Source organism: Brienomyrus brachyistius, chromosome 9 (assembly GCF_023856365.1).
Source record: "Brienomyrus brachyistius isolate T26 chromosome 9, BBRACH_0.4, whole genome shotgun sequence".
Lineage (NCBI taxonomy): Eukaryota > Metazoa > Chordata > Actinopteri > Osteoglossiformes > Mormyridae > Brienomyrus > Brienomyrus brachyistius.
Window position 1 is genome coordinate 26,598,603 of NC_064541.1, and position 17,931 is coordinate 26,616,533.

Genomic DNA, 17,931 nt, shown 5'->3' on the forward strand with positions numbered 1-17,931 from the left:
CCCCCCACCCCACCTCCCTGTAACGTAGAGGTGCTCCTTCCCTACAACCTTTCTCACCCCCCAGGTCTGGTATGTGGGTGTTTTGTTGGACCCAAGCTCATGAAATACAATACGGGTATAGCTATTGGCAGACTGTGTGTGTGTGTGTGTGTGTGTGTGTGTGTGTGTGTGTGAAATGCACTAAGGAGGGCTGAAGGCTGGCTGAAACCGGTAGCCCTCGGAGGCCTCATTAACTGCAAGTCTTCGGCAGCTGATGCTAGCTGCACTAGCGATTCCTCCGCTAACGTTCTGGCAGGACGGAGGAGAAGCCCCGGTTCGGAACGCCAGAGGTGCCCTGGCATGTCCAGCTCAGACAAGAATTCCTGCTCCAGTTCTGTCCATGGTTACGGGCTCCCAGAACCAAGAATGACACTGGGATTCATTCTGCTATCCGAGTTTTCATTCAAGTGTGAACATTTTGCGCAACTTGTTTTTCTACCTGCCCTACACAGCTAATTAAATGCAGCTTTGGAATATAAAAATCCCACAATCCTTTTCAGTCTTAGTGTAACTCCAGCAGCACTATTGTGCTGATTACAGTTTTGAGCGAGGGCCATATGACCTGGCACTGAACCTGAAGTCAGGGTGTTGGGTTCTCTTCAGAGCGCACGGCACGCTTTGCTCAGGGTTCGCCTTCGTTGCCTTTTGAGCACACGGCTCAGTGTTTGCCTTCCAGCTCTGCTTTTCTCTACTGCCTCTCTTTTCCAGGTACGTAATTCTGTTTACAGTTCAGTTTAGCCCTGAAGATACACACCCGAGATGTCGGTTTCCCGGTGTTCCGCGTCCAGCTTTTGCCGTGTTTGTCCTCCTCTCCCCGGTTCCCGTGTCCCCCCGTTCCTCCAGTCCTCCGCACTCGGCTTATTGGTCCCATGAACGCCGCGTCCTGCAGCCGCCTCATCACTCAGCTGTCCAAAGTGATGACAGCTACCGGTGGCGTACTGTCTAACGGACTCAGTGACCACTGGGCGGCCGTTTGTACACCGACGGTACTGTGGAAGTAAACGCTACGGGTATGACTCACGAGTGCCGTGACACTATCTGCTTCTCTGCCTGTCCCATCAGCCCTACATTCGAGTTTAATACCTTAGAATCCCCCCTCCCCACCCCATGTTTCAGCCACAGTTTTGACCAGCTTTCTCATACTGCACCAGGTACCCGTGTGTCGAAAATCTGCACCCTGAAAAGTCCACACTTCTGTCTCCAGGCCAGGACATGAGCTGCATGCCTTAGAAACCCAAGGTCCACGGAACCAGTGAAACCACGCGCCCTATACTGCACAGACTGATACTCTAAAAAGCCTTCGCAGTCTTTTATATTTATAACTGCCAAGTAAAAAAAAAAAAAAAAAAACACCTCTGTAACCCCCCCCCCCGGCCCCCCTACCGGGTTAATAATCTGTAGAATGTAGTAATACAATGCGGTTTTATTAGTATAATATAAATTATGGGAAAGATATAAAACAGGATAAATCGTAACTCCAGAAGACCTCACCGTCCTCGCATAAGGTTAAAACCTAACGATTTACTGGCAGCCACTGCAAAATAATGGGGGGAAATGTCAAAGAGTGACACAGTTCTGGCACACAGGATACTGGCATGAGCCGCAAACCAGTCACAGCACTGAAAATAATACGGAGCCTGTGGGCAGAAACACTTAATTATTTCGTCTTTTCTAATATGGGCTTTGAGCCATTCTTGTTGAAGAGTGAGTTTGGATTTCGTTATTAGTGTGAAATATCAGGACAGACTGTAATGTCATCATATTAACATATAGTACGTGTTAAACACTGATATCATGTAGGTGCACAAAAACATGCGTGTTTGTTTGTGTTTCTGACAACATGATCTCTCTCCCATAATGGAATGTCATCTCTCTGCTCCATTACACCATCGCAAGTTCCAGTCCATCCCAGAATACCTCAGCAAGTAGCACTGAGGTCTATTAATTTACAAGATGGCTGACAACCATTCATAAACCAATTATGGAGAAGCAGTATTTAAGATGCAAACAGACCATAAATATTCTTTCATCTACGAGGTTAGTTTATTGCGGCCATCTTCCCACGTTGGCGCTGGACCAGGCCTCGTAGCAGAAGCCCTCAGAGACGAGAGATGCACCTCCATCGGGGGTAAACGGCACGCCGCTACGCTGCTGGGTCTGGCCCCAAACTCAAGCGCAGCCCAGCTTTCATTTGTCATAGTTAACAGACTTTAACAGCTCGGTGGCCAAAGGGAGCGAGTTAAAGACCAAGGGGCAAATCTACAGATGTGTTGCACTCACATTTATTTTCCATCGGCTTTTAGTGCTTCATGGAAATTCAGCTGGGCCTCGTTCGCTTATGCTAATCCTTGATAGCGAAGACAACACTCAGATACAGCTGCGGCTACATTCCGCGGACTTATTTTGGAGAATTCTACATTTTATTTTCAGCAGAATGGCAGCATTGTGGTTCACAATGAAGAACTGTGGCCTTTCAGCCCCAGGGTTGGAGGTTTGAACCCCAAAGTTATTCTGTAGGTGTGAGTTTGCATGTTCTCTTCAGGTCATGTGGGTTTTCTGCCATGGACTAAAGACGTGCAATTAGGCATGGCTAAAATTCTCAGTGTGTGTGTGTTCCTTGCAATGGACTGCCATTCCATCCAGGGTGTACCTCAGCCCTGTTCTCTCTGCTGCCTGGGATAGGCTTCAGACCTCCCTGCGACCCCAACCAGGATTTTCAGTAAAGCACTATGCGCATATCTTGACTAAGTTTGTTGCAATTCAGCCAGCGTGAACAGGCAAGAGCCGTCTGAATGCAAAGTGGTAGGTCAGAAGGTTGGACGACTCGTTGTGTAACCAGTCATGTGAAACCGAGTGTAATTATAACCATGTGGTTGGTTAGTTGCTAAGTGAAATTGCGCTACAAATATGTCTTAAACAGAGACTCGTTCCTGATGGTCAGATGCGTGTTTTATGTTGGGGGTTATCCTCACGGTAAACAAGAAAAGCATGAAATCCCCAACCTCTTCCTTCCCATGATCCTCCCAAAGCTCTTCTAATTTTAATGAACCTGCAAGGTGAGTCAGTCATCTTGACCCAGTGCTATAGCTCCTGTCTTTCGTATAGATCGGCTTTTAAATATGAATTTCCCCTCTGCCCATGGGACCAGAATTAAATTCAAGGTTTCTTTTGAACCAGGCTTTAATGCATGTTAAATTCCCCCATCTCTTCAATATTTCTGCTCATGGACTCAGGAAATCAATAAATCCCACCCCCCCCTCCCAGGCCCAAAAGAAAGACCAAACGAAGTCTCTTATTTTTATTTCAATAAGGGCCCCTGAATCTCCACCACTCCCCGGGTAAGAGAGGAACCTCATTGATATTAACCGTGAGATATGTGCTTATGTAGAGAGGCAGGCTGTGGTTTGTGGAGAGGGGGGAGGGTCTCCAAGGGCAGGACGGGCAGGAGGAATAGTGGGGGGGGGGGTAGGTAGGAACCTAAAATGGGGGCGGCACATATGAAGGTGAAGAAAACTCAGAAAGGTGTCACATTCACCAAAACGTTGTCCGTAACTTCAATGCTTAAAGAACACCAGGTGGACAAACACTCCTTACAAAGGCAAAACACAGCAACCTCGCTGATACTGATACTGTTTTGGCCTGGTTGTAATGCAGATGTTGGCAATGTTGTAATGCAGACACTCATTTTCATGCTGTTTTCTTCAAAACTGAACATAGTTGAACAAAGATATTTTGTCATAAGATAAAACGGAGCCTAGAAGAGCAGATGTCAGATGTAACAAGGTTTTAATAAAATATGCAGTTACTGTGCTTTGCCTTCGTACAGCAGTACATGCTCTATCAGCCCTTGGAGTGCAAACGAGTGTTTACTTTCATTCTCTTAGACCAGTGTCTCCCCAATCCGCTCCTCGGGGACATTCCATGTTTTTGCTTCCTCTCAGCTCCTCGCCAGTTGGTCTACATTTTTACTCGGGATGGGGAGGGTGTCTTATATGAAATTGTGCATTGGGGCATTACTTGGCATGTCAGCACAACGCCGTGAAAATTATAAAATAAACCCAATAAATAATTTACATGAACAATATAAGGGTTTTTACAGACAAATATCACATAGCAAACACAGCATACTCGGCAAAGGGCGTAATAAACGTTTCCAAAAAATTTCCAGTCACCTCCATATTGAACATTGGTATAAAATACCAACATGCAAAAGGCACAAAACAGCCAACTGAATGAGGTTGAAATCTGATTAAAGTGTTAGCTGACGATAAACTATTATTTAAAGAAAAATAGAATGTTACTCTGGCTATTAATCTGTGGCATCTCAGCTGTGATGAAAGATTACAGATTTAACTGTAGCATATGGGGTCATTTACAGACATGCCCCCAAAAAGCCACCCAGCTGACCATATTTAATAGGGTCATTAGGCTAGGCTCACACTCAGAGTACAGGTCACCTGATCGATCGCCATAGCGATGCTTCTGATCAGCCAACCCCAACCTAGCGAAGGGTCCCGCTACGTTTCGAAAAGCATCGCCGCTTTGGGTAAAAGATGGACAGTTTCCGTTGTTGCTTTTACGTTCCTTTTTTTAGTTTTTAGCCAACTCAGCGCTTTTCCTCTTCCACGTGCATAAGCAGCCGCCGGTAAAAATGCAGGCCCCTCCCAAAACGTCCTGCGCCACCCCAGCCACACGCCTGCTATCTTCAGACCCTGCATTTGGGTCAGATGCTCCAAAAAGATCTGTCACCTTGCCTGTGGGTCAGGCTCAGTGCTGCTTTTAATGGGTGAAGATTTAGCAGGACAGGGGGACTTTGGGCACCAAACTCCAGCCCACACCCTCCAGTCACTCTGTGGGAGAGCTGCACTTACGTCGAGTTTCGCCCATTTATACAGTACAGGGTCCCGTTCATGCAGCAGGACCGTATTTTAACACTACTGCACTGCTTTCACAAGCGTCTGTTGTGAGTAAATCCTGAAAATGTGACATTTAATTTCTTGTGGTGTCGTTATGTGCCCAGTTGGGGATTGCAGAATGGCTGGCAGGTAAAAACAGAAGGTGAACTCATGGCTAAGTTTAGGAAGAAGCAGGGAGCAGTTACCCAAGTCAAGCGAAACCTTTCATTTTGACCGCTTTGCTGTTTACAAGGCAGTGAAACAAAAAGCGAGGAACTGACAGTGACCCCCCACCGATGATAAAATCTGTTTGGTTGCGTTCACTGTGGCTCCTCACAATAGGCATCCTTCTCCTCCCACCCCCCCACCCGCCAACCCCTAGGAAGGAGGGCAGCCCTTTTAACAGAGGCACCTGCTGGGTGCCGCTCAATTACCTGACAAAACAAGACACCTAAATTCAGGAAGACAGAATAACGACCTAAAAGGCCGGCCTTGGTGAGACGCAGCATGTCTCCCATTCTGTGTGTTCAGCTTCTTCCTGTGTGATTTCTCTCTCTCTCTCTCTCACTCTCTCTCTCTCTCTCTTTCACTCTAGCTCTCTCTCGCTCTTTCTCCCCCCCTCCCCATAACCTACTGGGAATAACACCCTTCTTACATGGGCATTGTTGATATCGGTTCAGTGACCCAAGCTTGTTTCAGTCACAGTCCATTTAACACAAGTTCTGGTGGGCCCGGCTGGGGTACAGCATAGCTAATACGCCGGCTGCAGGCACTCCCACGCCCTGCGGAGGGCAGTATTGACAACATATATTTCCTCTTTTTAACTCAGTCTTGCTCACAGCTGTATTTTCCAAGGTCCTCCAGGGTGCTGGTGTAATTTATAACCGGAACCTATTGGATACAAGTTCAGGGGTGGGGGGGTGGGTGGTCTGCTTCGGTGATCTCTAGAGGTTTTGTAAAGAGTTTGAAGTCCGTGGGCAGACCGAAAAATGCGGAACAGTGAAGAGGTTAATTGTTTTATATTCGGAAGGCAGTCAATGATGTGGGGGTTGTATGAGCGGCGTGCAACGTTCCGGGTCGCCTACTGACTGCGGATCGGTGCTGTATCAGGCCCAACAGAGCAAACAGCTCTTCCAGCACCATCACTTTGGAAGGTGGTGCTTTTGTAGAGCCGGGTTGTCCTGCAGAGATGTGGCAGTTCACTGCTCATTCTCTACAGGCCACAACGATAAAGGCTGTGTTTTATTCAATGCCTAGTGACCCTGCGTGAAAGAAGGCAAAATTAATTCCTAGTCTCGGCAGTAGGCGAACAGTATAACTATTTTATAAGTTTACCGCTCCAATTAGAGAGAAAGGTGATTGGCCTGCACAGCTTGTGTGGCTCAGCCATTGCTGGACTTCTCATCGAATCAAATCACCCCCCCACCGGCTCCATTTTTCCAGAAAGATCCTTTCAGCCTCATCGTCGCGGTGTGTTTGCACGAGCAACCACTGGCTGATGACGACAGCAGAACGTCATCAGTGGGGATCAGGGCCAAGCCAGCAGGGGACAGACGCCGGCAAGCCAACATTTCTCCTCTAACTGGAATTTTGAAGTTGCCAGTGGATATCTTAATTAAATAGCAAGCGCTCACGCACGCTCCTGGAAATCTGCTTGTAATCGATTTGCCCCCATGGTGCACGCGCTTTTCCCAAACGATCAATCCTGGGCCGACCGGCACCATGTGTATTCCCACCCGTGAGCCATAAATCTCGGGGTCATTATGCATCGATTTCAGGAAATCTCTTTTTTTCTCTCTCCCCCTTCATTTTTCTCGAAAATGCATTCGGTCGGGGAGATGAAGCATGAGTGAGTAATTCCGTGCCCTAAAGCGTTTACGGTCCAGGACGAATTCCAATCTTCGTAAACGTAAACGAGGTACGCCCCATGCCGCCATTTGAGCGGTCCTGCCGTGATAATCCGGAATCGATAGCGCCTGGACAGTCAACCGGCTCTAAACGCCGCACAGGACGCCGCAAACGAATGCTGTACGAGTCGTAAATTCACCCTTTTTTAATTTGTGACTCTGAACATGATTATGGTATTAAAAATATCACACAGTAGCTCAGCACAGCTAAGGAATTCACTAAATCCTGATCTGCTTAACGTCGACATTTTGGGTGGTCTTAACTAGTGCGTGTGTTTCAAAACATGGTCTCTGAGGTTAACATAGGCCTCTTGCTTCGGTGCTATGAATGGTACTATTTACATCATGGATCTGCATTTTTATTATTATTATTATCCATCTATGCATTTTCCAACCCGCTTATCCTACTGGTTCTCGGGGGGGTCCAGAGCCTATCCCGGAAGCAATGGGCACGAGGCAGGCAACAACCCAGGACAGGGGGCCAGCCTATCGCAGTTATTTTTGTTATTGTTTTCATAAAGTTACAACAGATGAGGTGAGCAGAGCGTCTGCATCGGCTATTCGCCATTTTCTATACCCATTCATCCTGTTTGAGGTCACAAAGCTTATTCTAGAAGCTATGGATGCAGAGGAGGGATTTCACCCAGGATGGGGCAACCAAGCCATCACAGGGCACACACATACACCATTCACACCTATGGGCAATCTGGCAACTTCAATTCACCTCAGCATATTTTTGGACGGTGGGGGGAAACTGGAGAATGTGGAGGAGACCCTACGACAACAATCGAGACACAAACCCTGGTGGCAGAGGCATGAGGCAACAGTGAAAACTACCGAGCCATAGTGCCCTCCCCGTTGGTCACTAACGGCTGGCAACCTGATGAAGATTGACAGCCTCCAAGGTGTGAAACAAGAGCGAAGTACCTGCAAGCCTGGTCAGATACAAAACCCCATTAGTCAAAATTAGTCACGCTTTTATCATGTGTTGATGCTTCATTGTAATGAGCAGTCAATCCACTAATAAATGCAAAATGAGCTGGAAAATTAAATGTTTCTTCTAACTTTTCTGGGTCACTGTTCCGTATCGGTGGGACCATAACTGAGGTCATGATTTTAGAGAGAGGAACTGCAGCCACTTGTGCAGTGACAATTTGTAGGTAGCAGGTTGATTTCTGCCTGTTATTTAATGCAGTATGTGTAATGCAAGGCCCCTGAAGACACTCACGCTGGGCTAAAGGGGTAACAACCACAGCAACTGTGTTTTATGCTTCTGAATCCATAAAACACCGCATGGACGCTTTGGGAACACCTTCAGAATAGTAGGGAAGGGGGTTACATAACTGAAAGGCTGATCTGCAGTTAATAGGTGTAGCTGGCTGCAGAAATCAAAGCCGGTTTTTGAAGTTAACCTTAGATGCTATCACAAGGTGTAATCAACAGAGTTCCTGGAGATGGCTACTGACAAGGACGCCGCAGTGTGGAATGGGCAATCAGCAAAGCTGAACGGAGACGGCCTTCTGAAGATGACTATGGACAAGTACAGCGCAGTGTGGTTATCAGCAATGCTAATCAGCGATGCTAATCAGCGATGCTAATGATCGATAAGCTCGCAAAGACGGATTTGGAGGTACACACTCGCAATATGAACCGAGCCATCAGCGATGCTAATCAGTGACGAGCTTCTGAAGACAGATGAGTCCACCAAAATGTCAGACCGTCAGTCGGCAGCTGAGTAATACACACTTCTCCTCTTGATTCCTAATACTGAGTCACTTTAAACCACACTTGAGTTTCAGCATGACTGTTTCGAGACTTTTAGAGACAGGTGCTCAAAGGCTGCGCCGATCCAAGTCCTAGACAAGCTTCACCATCTGTCACAGTCATGTACATGTCAACCAATAAGGGGGGGGATAAGCAGAGGTGGGCAGTTCAGGTCCAGAAAGTACAAAACTATACCTATATTTTGTTTCAACCAGTCAGTTGAGTATAAAGAGTCACAGTCATTGTGTACTCAGCTGGGTAGATGAAACACAGTCTATAGTTTGGGGAAGGATCTCTGGTGGTCCTAGTCCACACCCCCCCCCCCCACCCCCCGCAGAGCCTGCTGTCTTGTATTATGTAAAGTTTCATTCATTAAAAAAATCTATAGTTGCTATAAGTGTCTTTAGGTCACCATTAAACATGTTTAGCTTGCCAGCCAGACCAGTGAAAAGACTCTAAAATAATAACTGAGATCCAGCATGGTACCATCAGATCTCCCCGGCTGTGTGTGCGGCGTCCTGTCCAGGGTCTACCCCGGCGATTACCCTGCCCGCTCAGTGTTGCCGCCATCTGGCTCCTCATCACTAGACACCTAGTGACTGAGATGGTTTCTGCTCCACACTAGGACAGATGTGAAGACAGAAAAAAAAACTACAGAATCTCAGCAAGGACATTAACGGTGATTTTCCAGGTACAACCACTGAAGCAAACAGCATGAGGTTTGGAGCAGAAGGGTGATGTCACCCTGCCCATCAGGCCCGTGTTCTCACTGGTCCGTCCTGAGCAGAAGGGTGATGTCACCCTGGCCATCATGTTCTCGATGGTTGGCTCGAAGCAGAAGGTTGACGTCATCCTGGGTATCACAGCAGTGTTCCCATTGGTCAGCTCGTAGAAGGAGGTTGATGTCATCCTGGACATCAGAGCAGTCTTCCCATTGGTCACTTTGAAGCAGGCGCTTGATGTATGTGGCCTATAGTATGTAAATGCTGCTGACCTTACACAGCCTTAATGCCCCGGATCCATAACATATGCTTTGCTCTGTGCTCTGCTCCATTTCAGGATGCAAATGACAGGAGAAGTGGAGGAAAAAAATGTGTAAATTGTTTAACGACAAGACACAGCAAGCTAAGGTCTCGCAATGTCATCTGTGACTGGGTTGCAGCTTGGTTTGGTTCTTACAAAAAGCACGATAAGAGCAGAAAGGAAATGCTACCTGGCGAGAACTGCTTGTAAGCAGGCTCGGGCCATTGCTGCACACGCATTATTTACTCTCTCGGACTGGGTTTAGCGCAGTCAAACTCTCCATTACAGCAGATTTAATTCTGCTGATTGCGCCGTGGGTTGGTTTGGGGGGAGAATAAAATGCAGGAAGGGTAAATCTAAGGAAGCGAATCGAAAGGGAATTAGGATAAATGAGGCCAGGAAAGGGGGATGCTTGAAAGAGACTGAGATAGGCGAGTAACTGAGATGCGAGGTGTCAGCACAGGTAAGCAACTGACAAAAAGACACAGTCAGTAGTGATGTACTTGAATAAAGACGGAGACTATAGGTGAGAAATAAACAGGATAAGGGGTGAAAATATGGCATAATGTGTGACGGGCAGATAAATCTGCAAGCATGGAAAATTCATTCATTCGTGCCACTCATTTGGTGTTGGGTCACAGTGAGGCTGGAGCTACTCCCAGGACCCATGTGGCACCCTGGACTGGGTGTGACGCAGGGCACACATATGCTGTGAGCAGTTCATACACACAAGAACACGTAAACTGTCTTTTTTTGGGTCTCGGATTAAACCCACACACACAAAAGGAGAGCATGCAAACTCCAGCCACAAATGCCGCTATTACACTGCCACCAAGGACCAAGCTGCCAAGCCGTACCCAAGCCGTACCACGATTCATACCTGTACTGACATGGCTCTGCTGGTAGTGTGAGCAAACGCAGCTGGTTGTGTCACCACCATCTGATTGGTGAAAATGCACAGAGATACCAGCCTCCTGTGTCCCATGTGTGGATTGTCTGAAGGCGAAAAAGGCATATTCTCCAAATTACCCATTATTAGTAGTATCGCACATCGTCGAGTATTGATGCATTCACCATACCTCAGAATCTGAAAATTCCCAACCATCTACTTAAAAAAGTGCTATAGAACATCTCAACAGAATGGATTCGCAATGCAAAATTACACAAGCAAATGCTAATTCCACTAGCATTTGATGCTGACATGCCGCAAGACGGCAATTCCCACAGACGTGCTAGAAAATTAGGAAGTTAGTTCACACCGTGTGAGCAGTAAATAGTCGCCTCTTCAGTTTTACATCACTGTCACTCTGCAAACCTGGCAACTCCTTTTGCAGCTGAAAACCAAAGCGAGCTGGTACCGTGCTATAACTTCTGTAGTCGCTCTTCGTAGTGCGGCTCGGTTCCTGCATACCAGTGGAAAAGCGCCAAACGTCAGAGGAGCCCCAGCCCAGGATAGAGTGCTACAGTGCTGCCCACTTAACCGCCATGTTGCCTAAAATATGAGACGTAGCTACATAACAGTCCACCCTGCACATGAAGTGAGAATTTGTGCTGCCCTTGAAGACGGCATGGCCGCTACACAAACAGCCAAAAACGTGTCACCGGGCCTACTCATAATTGAGGTAATTGAGACAAAAAGTAATTAGCTTAATGAGTCCAAATGAGGTTGGACTGGACCCAGCATCACTCAGCAGGAAAGTAGGACACGTCTTCTGCAGGACTAACAGATATCCAGGCTGTCAGGAAAGGACAATTGTGTTTTTTAAGAAATTCATAAAATGTAGTCTGGGTAGGACATGACCTACACACACATACAGCATAAAATAAGTCTCTATATATAAGTAAACCTGCTGCTCAGTCATAATCCCCTTTTGGTAATGCTATTCCCCCCCCAGAAAATCTTAGGCCCAACTGTCAGATTGTTAATTTTTAGCATTTTAGAACCTTGAACTATTAGCATTGTAGCACCTTTGAAAAGACTTCTTCAAGACTTCTATTTTAAAAGTCCTACACTTACCCAGGAAGAAGAAATACATGTAAGTAAATCACGGCAAGGTAGAGAAAGGTTTTACTGTGTTGTACTTATGCATGATTTTATGTCATTTTTTGCGTAGGCCTTGCAGTCTTGAAAACTAGTTTTACTTCTGCCACTAAATGGAGAAACTTGCCCATAATCTTATTCCAAAGAAGCCCAAAATAGCCTCAAATAATTGTGCGATTGTATGGCAAGGATTTGCTAGTTTGTTCTGCCACTGTGAGAAAGAGATTTATTTTTTTAAAAAAACCTTATTCTAACAGATCTGAGTGGCCTGCTAGGAGGCACCTAGAGCATCTGAAGGCCAGGCACAGCCAGTGGGCGCTAATGAGGCCGCAAGCCTAGGTGTAGCGGTACGCCACAAAACAGCAGCTCAGGAACTGAGAAGACAGAAGGACTCCCATCGTCCGCACGCAAGACCGAACCCAGGGCAAACTGTCCAAAGCGATGAGGTCCTCCTGTGAGAGGATTACAGGAGAACTCCTTTTAGCAGACCCGGTTCCTGGTGGCTAAACACGACACTGTCAGACAAGGAGTTGTTAAAAAAAATACAGATAGCTCCTAAAAAATCCTGGCAAACTTATTTGTTACCGTTCAAACGGCAGACATCAAGTGACCACAGTGTTGGGTATTTCAGGTGCAGAAGCTACAAATCCAGACCAAGGTTTTGTTTCTACCAACCAGTTGACCACAAAGACTCACAGCAGTACTCAGCTGGTTGGTAGAAACAGAATCTGAGTTTGGATTTCTAGCTTCTGGACCTGAAATGCACAACATGGAGTAACCAGCAGGGGTGATGTCATGCTTCAAGAATCGGCTGCCAGCTCAGAAGGTGGCTGGTTCAAATCCCACTCAAAGGTGCTGCTGATGTATCCTTGAGCAAGATTCTTGACCATAGCTCTGACAATACATGTGAGGATGTACTGGATATTCACTATCTGCTTTGTGAAGCATGTTATCGATGCATAAGCAACCCAAAAAATGGTTAATGACTCGGGAGAAAACCTTAAACTGATCAGACTGCTTTGGGACCTTTACAGGTCAGAAGACCCAAATGACAAGCAATAATTGGGTCCAGATACACTCTCCATCTGAAGATTATTACACTCAGACTGAACATCGATGTGCTTTGGTCAAATATGAACCAAAGGTAGTGTTTGGAATTTGTCGGCAAACTTTAAAAAAAAATTTACTGCAGCTGAGGGCTCTGCACCAAGAGATCTGCAAGCAGAAAAAAGGATATGCTTACTTTCCAGATGTTTTTTTTTTTCATTGATTAGGTAGGTATTGACCTGCTTTGGCATTGTTGCCTGTGGCACCACCTCCAGTACCCATAGGTCAGCTGCACGGTCGTCAGCCTGGTCCTGCCGGAGAGCAACATTTGGCACCTTTAACCCCAGAACATCTCCTGCTGGCGGAGCAGTGGCAGGGATCTCTCCCTGCTACCCCCTACTGTTGGACCTTGGGTTAGGTGTTATCTCCGCACCTCTTTCTCCTCAACCAGAGCCAAAAGCTGCCCTTCTCAGTCTCTTCAGTCAGGTCTTTCAGGCCCTATCACAAGCTTGCTCCAGACATTCCCGTATCCCTCAGTAGGCCAACGGCTAAATTTTGTACTGACAAAGGCAAGGCAACATACTTCTACCGGGTAGATGATGGTTCTCAACCCAGCCTCCTTACACTCAGCACCGAGATCTGAGTACTTCAGAAAATTGGACTACATACTTTTTCAAATGTGCACCGAAGTGTAATTAGACACCTATTGTGTAAAAGAAATAGACTGTGTGTTTTCAGGGGTGGAATGATGAATTGAAACAGCCCTATACATGACATTCTGCCTTTCAAATCGGGATTAAAGCACGTACAGAGATAGGAGCCTTGCTGTTAATTCAATTGGACTTGGTCTTAAGTCATGCCACATTATAACCACGACTGGCGAACATCATAGCATCGCTATCGGAAACTGCGAATGCCATACCCTTGGCAGAATGATGTCATTTGGAGCTCATTACAACATGACTCAGAGTAATGAGAACCTCCGTCTTTGTTCCTGCAGATAATTTTTGTCCCTGAGTTGTCCATTATGGAACAGTAATGTATGGCATCGCCAAGGTACAACAGAAAGTCGAGGTTTTCACATGCCGTCATCCAGAGAGATGGAGATACCGAGCTTAACAGGAAGCTTCTGACTGAGCAGCTGCACCTGACATCCAGCCATGTCGAAGCTGTGAAAAGGATCAGGCTCGGAAGCAGAAGATAGAAAGTCGTCCGCTGCAGCCAATCGAGGGGTACTGAGGAGGCGGGACAGTGTCAGCAGACCAATAGAACGAGAGTGCACGCTTTATACTCTCGCCACTTGTAATGTGCCCATGCTGCACGTCTCCACACACTGCAGTGCATTTTCCTGTCATTTTAAACAGCCGAAAATTCGCAGGAACCAGCCTGCTGAGGCTAGGTACTCAGCTGGTGTCATGCGTATTTTGTGTTTTTTATATATATTTTTTTCTTCAGTTTTATGAGTCATTGGCTGAAAAGGGGCAGAAGAAAAACCAATGCCACCCCCAGCCCCCTTAGACTCAAAGATGCTCCTGCTGCCAGCAGTTTGCTTTTGTGTTATTTTGCGTTCAAAGTGACATGGCCTCCATTAATGGCTCTCACACGACTATAACGCATTAAGATGTCTTCGCAACTTGTGTCTGATGAATTAATTCATGTAATTATCTGCTTATTGAGTTATCGATGGTACTTAACGGCAACTGATGGTTCTGTTTACATACTCGTCATGGAGAAGCATCCAGGTATGTTGCTAAGAGATGAATTAAGAGATTTAAAAGAGATAGTCCAGGGTACGGATTACAGCACAGTGATTTGGTTATCAAACAGTTGCCATTGCTAAAGACAACATGTACAAATTTAAACGCAATAATTACAGGCAAATGGGCCTAACGAGGGAATCAGAGAGCCAAAGCAACCTGGAAGTATGAGGTTCTATTCCGTCAAGGACTGGTGACAGCAGCCCTCAAACCGGACCAAATCCTCCTCAATCTTTGCTATAATATTTCACCACCCGCGAGAAAACAATAAGCTTAGTACAAGAAGAAACATACAGAAATAATCATAGACTTGGGATAAAAACTCTATATACCACTGTGAATCCCCCAGCCGTCAAGAAATACATATTTATGAACTGTAATGATTTCAGAATCTCAATAAAGATGCATTATATATTCACAGAGTGGGACTCTGGGCTCCTCTCGTAAACAACAACTTAAAGAGCTTGCGTAGAGACCGGGGATACTTTCGGTTCTAACGAGTCGGAAAAATGTAAAAATTAATATGTCAGCTCCTCGGGAAAGAGATCCATTAGCGAGTGGAGGGGGGCAGCGTGGTCCGCGTAACGAAAAAGATGCTTCAGTGACTCAGACACGTAACCAGAAGACTGAACGAAGCTCTTTTAAAGCGTATATGCTGGGGAGTATACAGTACTATGTCTTAGGCAGTCTAAGAAAATTGAAATAATCTTTATGCTGTAAAACTACAATATCATCTGCCAATGTGAGTCAGCTTTATAACCACTCCTAAGGTTACTCTAGTACTGGCTGCAACTATCTAATACAGCCATGTGTTTGTTGACTCGATCCCGATCCCACCATGTTTGGCTAATCAATACCTCATTCACTTATTTAACTAAAGAAGTTAATTAATTAATTGAGCTGGTGGTGAAACTGAACTGGAATGGCTGCGGTGCCCCTGAGGAGAGTGTTCATTCAACTACATATCAGTAACTTGCTGGAGCAAAGAAGAAATTTTTGTTATTATTTTTTTTTTGTTACCGTTAATTTCCATATATTCTAATGTTAAATTGTGCTTTTTGCTGCGCAGATATGCATTTATTACTCAGATAAATAGCCCTAAACATTTTCTTTGATAGAAGACATTTGCACGACACTATATTTCCACAGTTTTATGACTGGCACCCCTGGGACATGGTGCTAGTCAAGGAATACGGAATATGGATTTAAGGATGGAAGACGTTTATGATGAAATACTGATGTGTCAGTATTTTTGAAGAAGAGATTTTGATGTGGCAGGTTTCGGGTGGGGAGGGGGGACTTCCTTCCACAGTAATGAACAACTGAGTTAACAACTCATACTTCAGGACTCAGGCTCAGGTATGTGAGCTGTCCCATCACCATAGCATTGTAATGATCGCCCTCATCAGGGTCTCCAAGCCGGGTCTGGGGCCACCCATCAGGGCTGCACATGTCCCCCGCCTCTCCCATTTTCAGGGTCTCCAATTTCCCCTCTGTTTCCTACCTATGGCCTCGAACCCTCAGATAACTGGGAACAGATATGCAGCGTCCATACAGAGAGAACCTTCTGGTATGTGCATCAGCGCAGGCTCAGCCCCCTGCCTCGCAGAGCAGGACCTCCGCAGTCTGGTTCACTGTCCATTAGCTGCTACATCCCATCCTGGAAACGAGCTTCAGTCTGTTTTCTGGTGTTTATTGTTAGTTTACAAGATGGCACAGCAGTCTGTATGATGGCACAGCAGCCTGTATGATGGCACAGCAGTCTGTATGATGGCACAGCAGCCTGTATGATGGCACAGCAGCCTGTATGATGGCACAGGAGTCTGTATGATGGCACAGGAGTCTGTATGATGGCACAGCAGTCTGTACGATGGCACAGCAGTCTGTCTGATGGCAGCACAGCCTATTAGATGGTAGCACGGTCTGTAAGTTGGCAGCACAGCCTGTAAGATGGCAGCACAGCCTGTAAGATGGCAGCACAGCCTGTAAGATGGCAGCACAGCCTGTAAGATGGCAGCACAGCCTGAAATATGGCAGCACAGCCTGTAAGATGGTACCACTGTCTGTAAGATGGCAGCACAGCCTGTAAGATGGCAGCACAGCCTGAAATATGGCAGCACAGTCTGTAAGATGGTACCACTGTCTGTAAGATGGCAGCACAGCCTGAAAGATGGTAGCACAGCCTGTAAGATGGTAGCACAGCCTGTAAGATAGCAGCACAGCCTGTAAGATGGTACCACTGTCTGTAAGATGGCAGCACAGCCTGTAAGATGGTAGCACAGCCTGTAAGATGGCAGTACAGCCTGTAAGATGGCAGCACAGCCTGTAAGATGGCAGCACAGCCTGAAAGATGGCAGCACAGCCTTTATGATGGCACATCAGCCTGGCAGATGGTACCACTGTCTGTAAGATGGCACGTCAGCCTGTAAGACAGCACTGCAATCTGTAAAATTTCCTGTCTCACCTGAAGAACACTTCATAAACAGATGTCCAGTGCTGACCAGAAAATCGCAGTGCAAACAGCCCCAAACTCCATTATGTATTGCGTCATGTGATTTGGCAGCTCACACGCCCCTCTGAGAGCAACGCCCCACTTTCGCCACCTCCCCTCCGTCCACTACGTCTCAAGGGCCCACCTGCCTGCTCGCACTCCGTCAGAAGACCCTTTGAAATTGATCTCCGAGCCGGTTCGGTTCCTGGACGGCGAGGAGTCGCACGCCGCCCCAGGCCTCGATCGTTGGCCTTGAGTGATGAAGCCTCTCTCTGAGGTGGACATGTCTACTGGAGCAAAAGCGAAGGGATATTTCATCACACGATCTCGCTCAAAATCAGTCTGACTTCTTTTATGTAGTTCTTTTCTAACTTTAAAATATTAATATTTTAAAGACCCGAAGACAAATACATGCCCAGGTTTCCTCTGACTTCTCCACAGAAGATTGACATGCTTCGCATTATTTGAAAGGCTCCATCCAAAGTGGCGCAGCGTGGGGTCGGATGGCAGAGAGCCGTCCGCATTGTTAGGCACGCCGGCGCAATTGTGCACCATGTTTACGTGAAGGATCCATAATGGACACTGTGATGCTCCTCAAGAAAATAGCAGAAGGGATTTTTGTTCTGCCAAATTACTCGGCACAGAAAAGGGCATTGTGTTCATCTGCAGGACTCCAGGTCTTTGACAGGAAGTGGAGCGATTTGCACGACGAGAGCAGCTACCTTGTAAATGCAGGTAGGAATCTGCAGGCCCTGAAAGTGGCTGATTCAAAGTGAGTTTCCCCTTCAAACTGACATGTTCTGGGACAGGGATTTTTTTCCTTATGATAATTCTCCCTCTGGGAGGGAAAATCATGAATAAAGCCAACTAGTAACATAGTTCAGCAATGGATCATGTGGGTGTGTTTACCCATATGAAAGCAAAGCCTTTATGGGGGTGGGTGGGGGGGGGGGGGGACAAGCGCTCC

The 17,931-nt window shown here is 46.5% G+C and overlaps 2 long non-coding RNA genes across 2 annotated transcripts; one reads left to right on the forward strand and one right to left on the reverse strand.

Annotated features, from left to right (window-relative positions):
* Positions 1 to 663: 663 nt before the first annotated feature.
* Positions 664 to 1,317, forward strand: LOC125748532 (uncharacterized). Its single transcript, XR_007399584.1, has 3 exons — positions 664 to 747; positions 883 to 1,049; positions 1,191 to 1,317. It is a non-coding gene; the product is annotated as an uncharacterized LOC125748532 (long non-coding RNA).
* Positions 1,318 to 16,150: 14,833 nt separating this feature from the next.
* LOC125748531 (uncharacterized) lies at positions 16,151 to 17,832 on the reverse strand. Its single transcript, XR_007399583.1, has 2 exons — positions 17,110 to 17,832; positions 16,151 to 16,436 (listed from the first exon to the last, which is right to left on the reverse strand). It is a non-coding gene; the product is annotated as an uncharacterized LOC125748531 (long non-coding RNA).
* Positions 17,833 to 17,931: the final 99 nt, after the last annotated feature.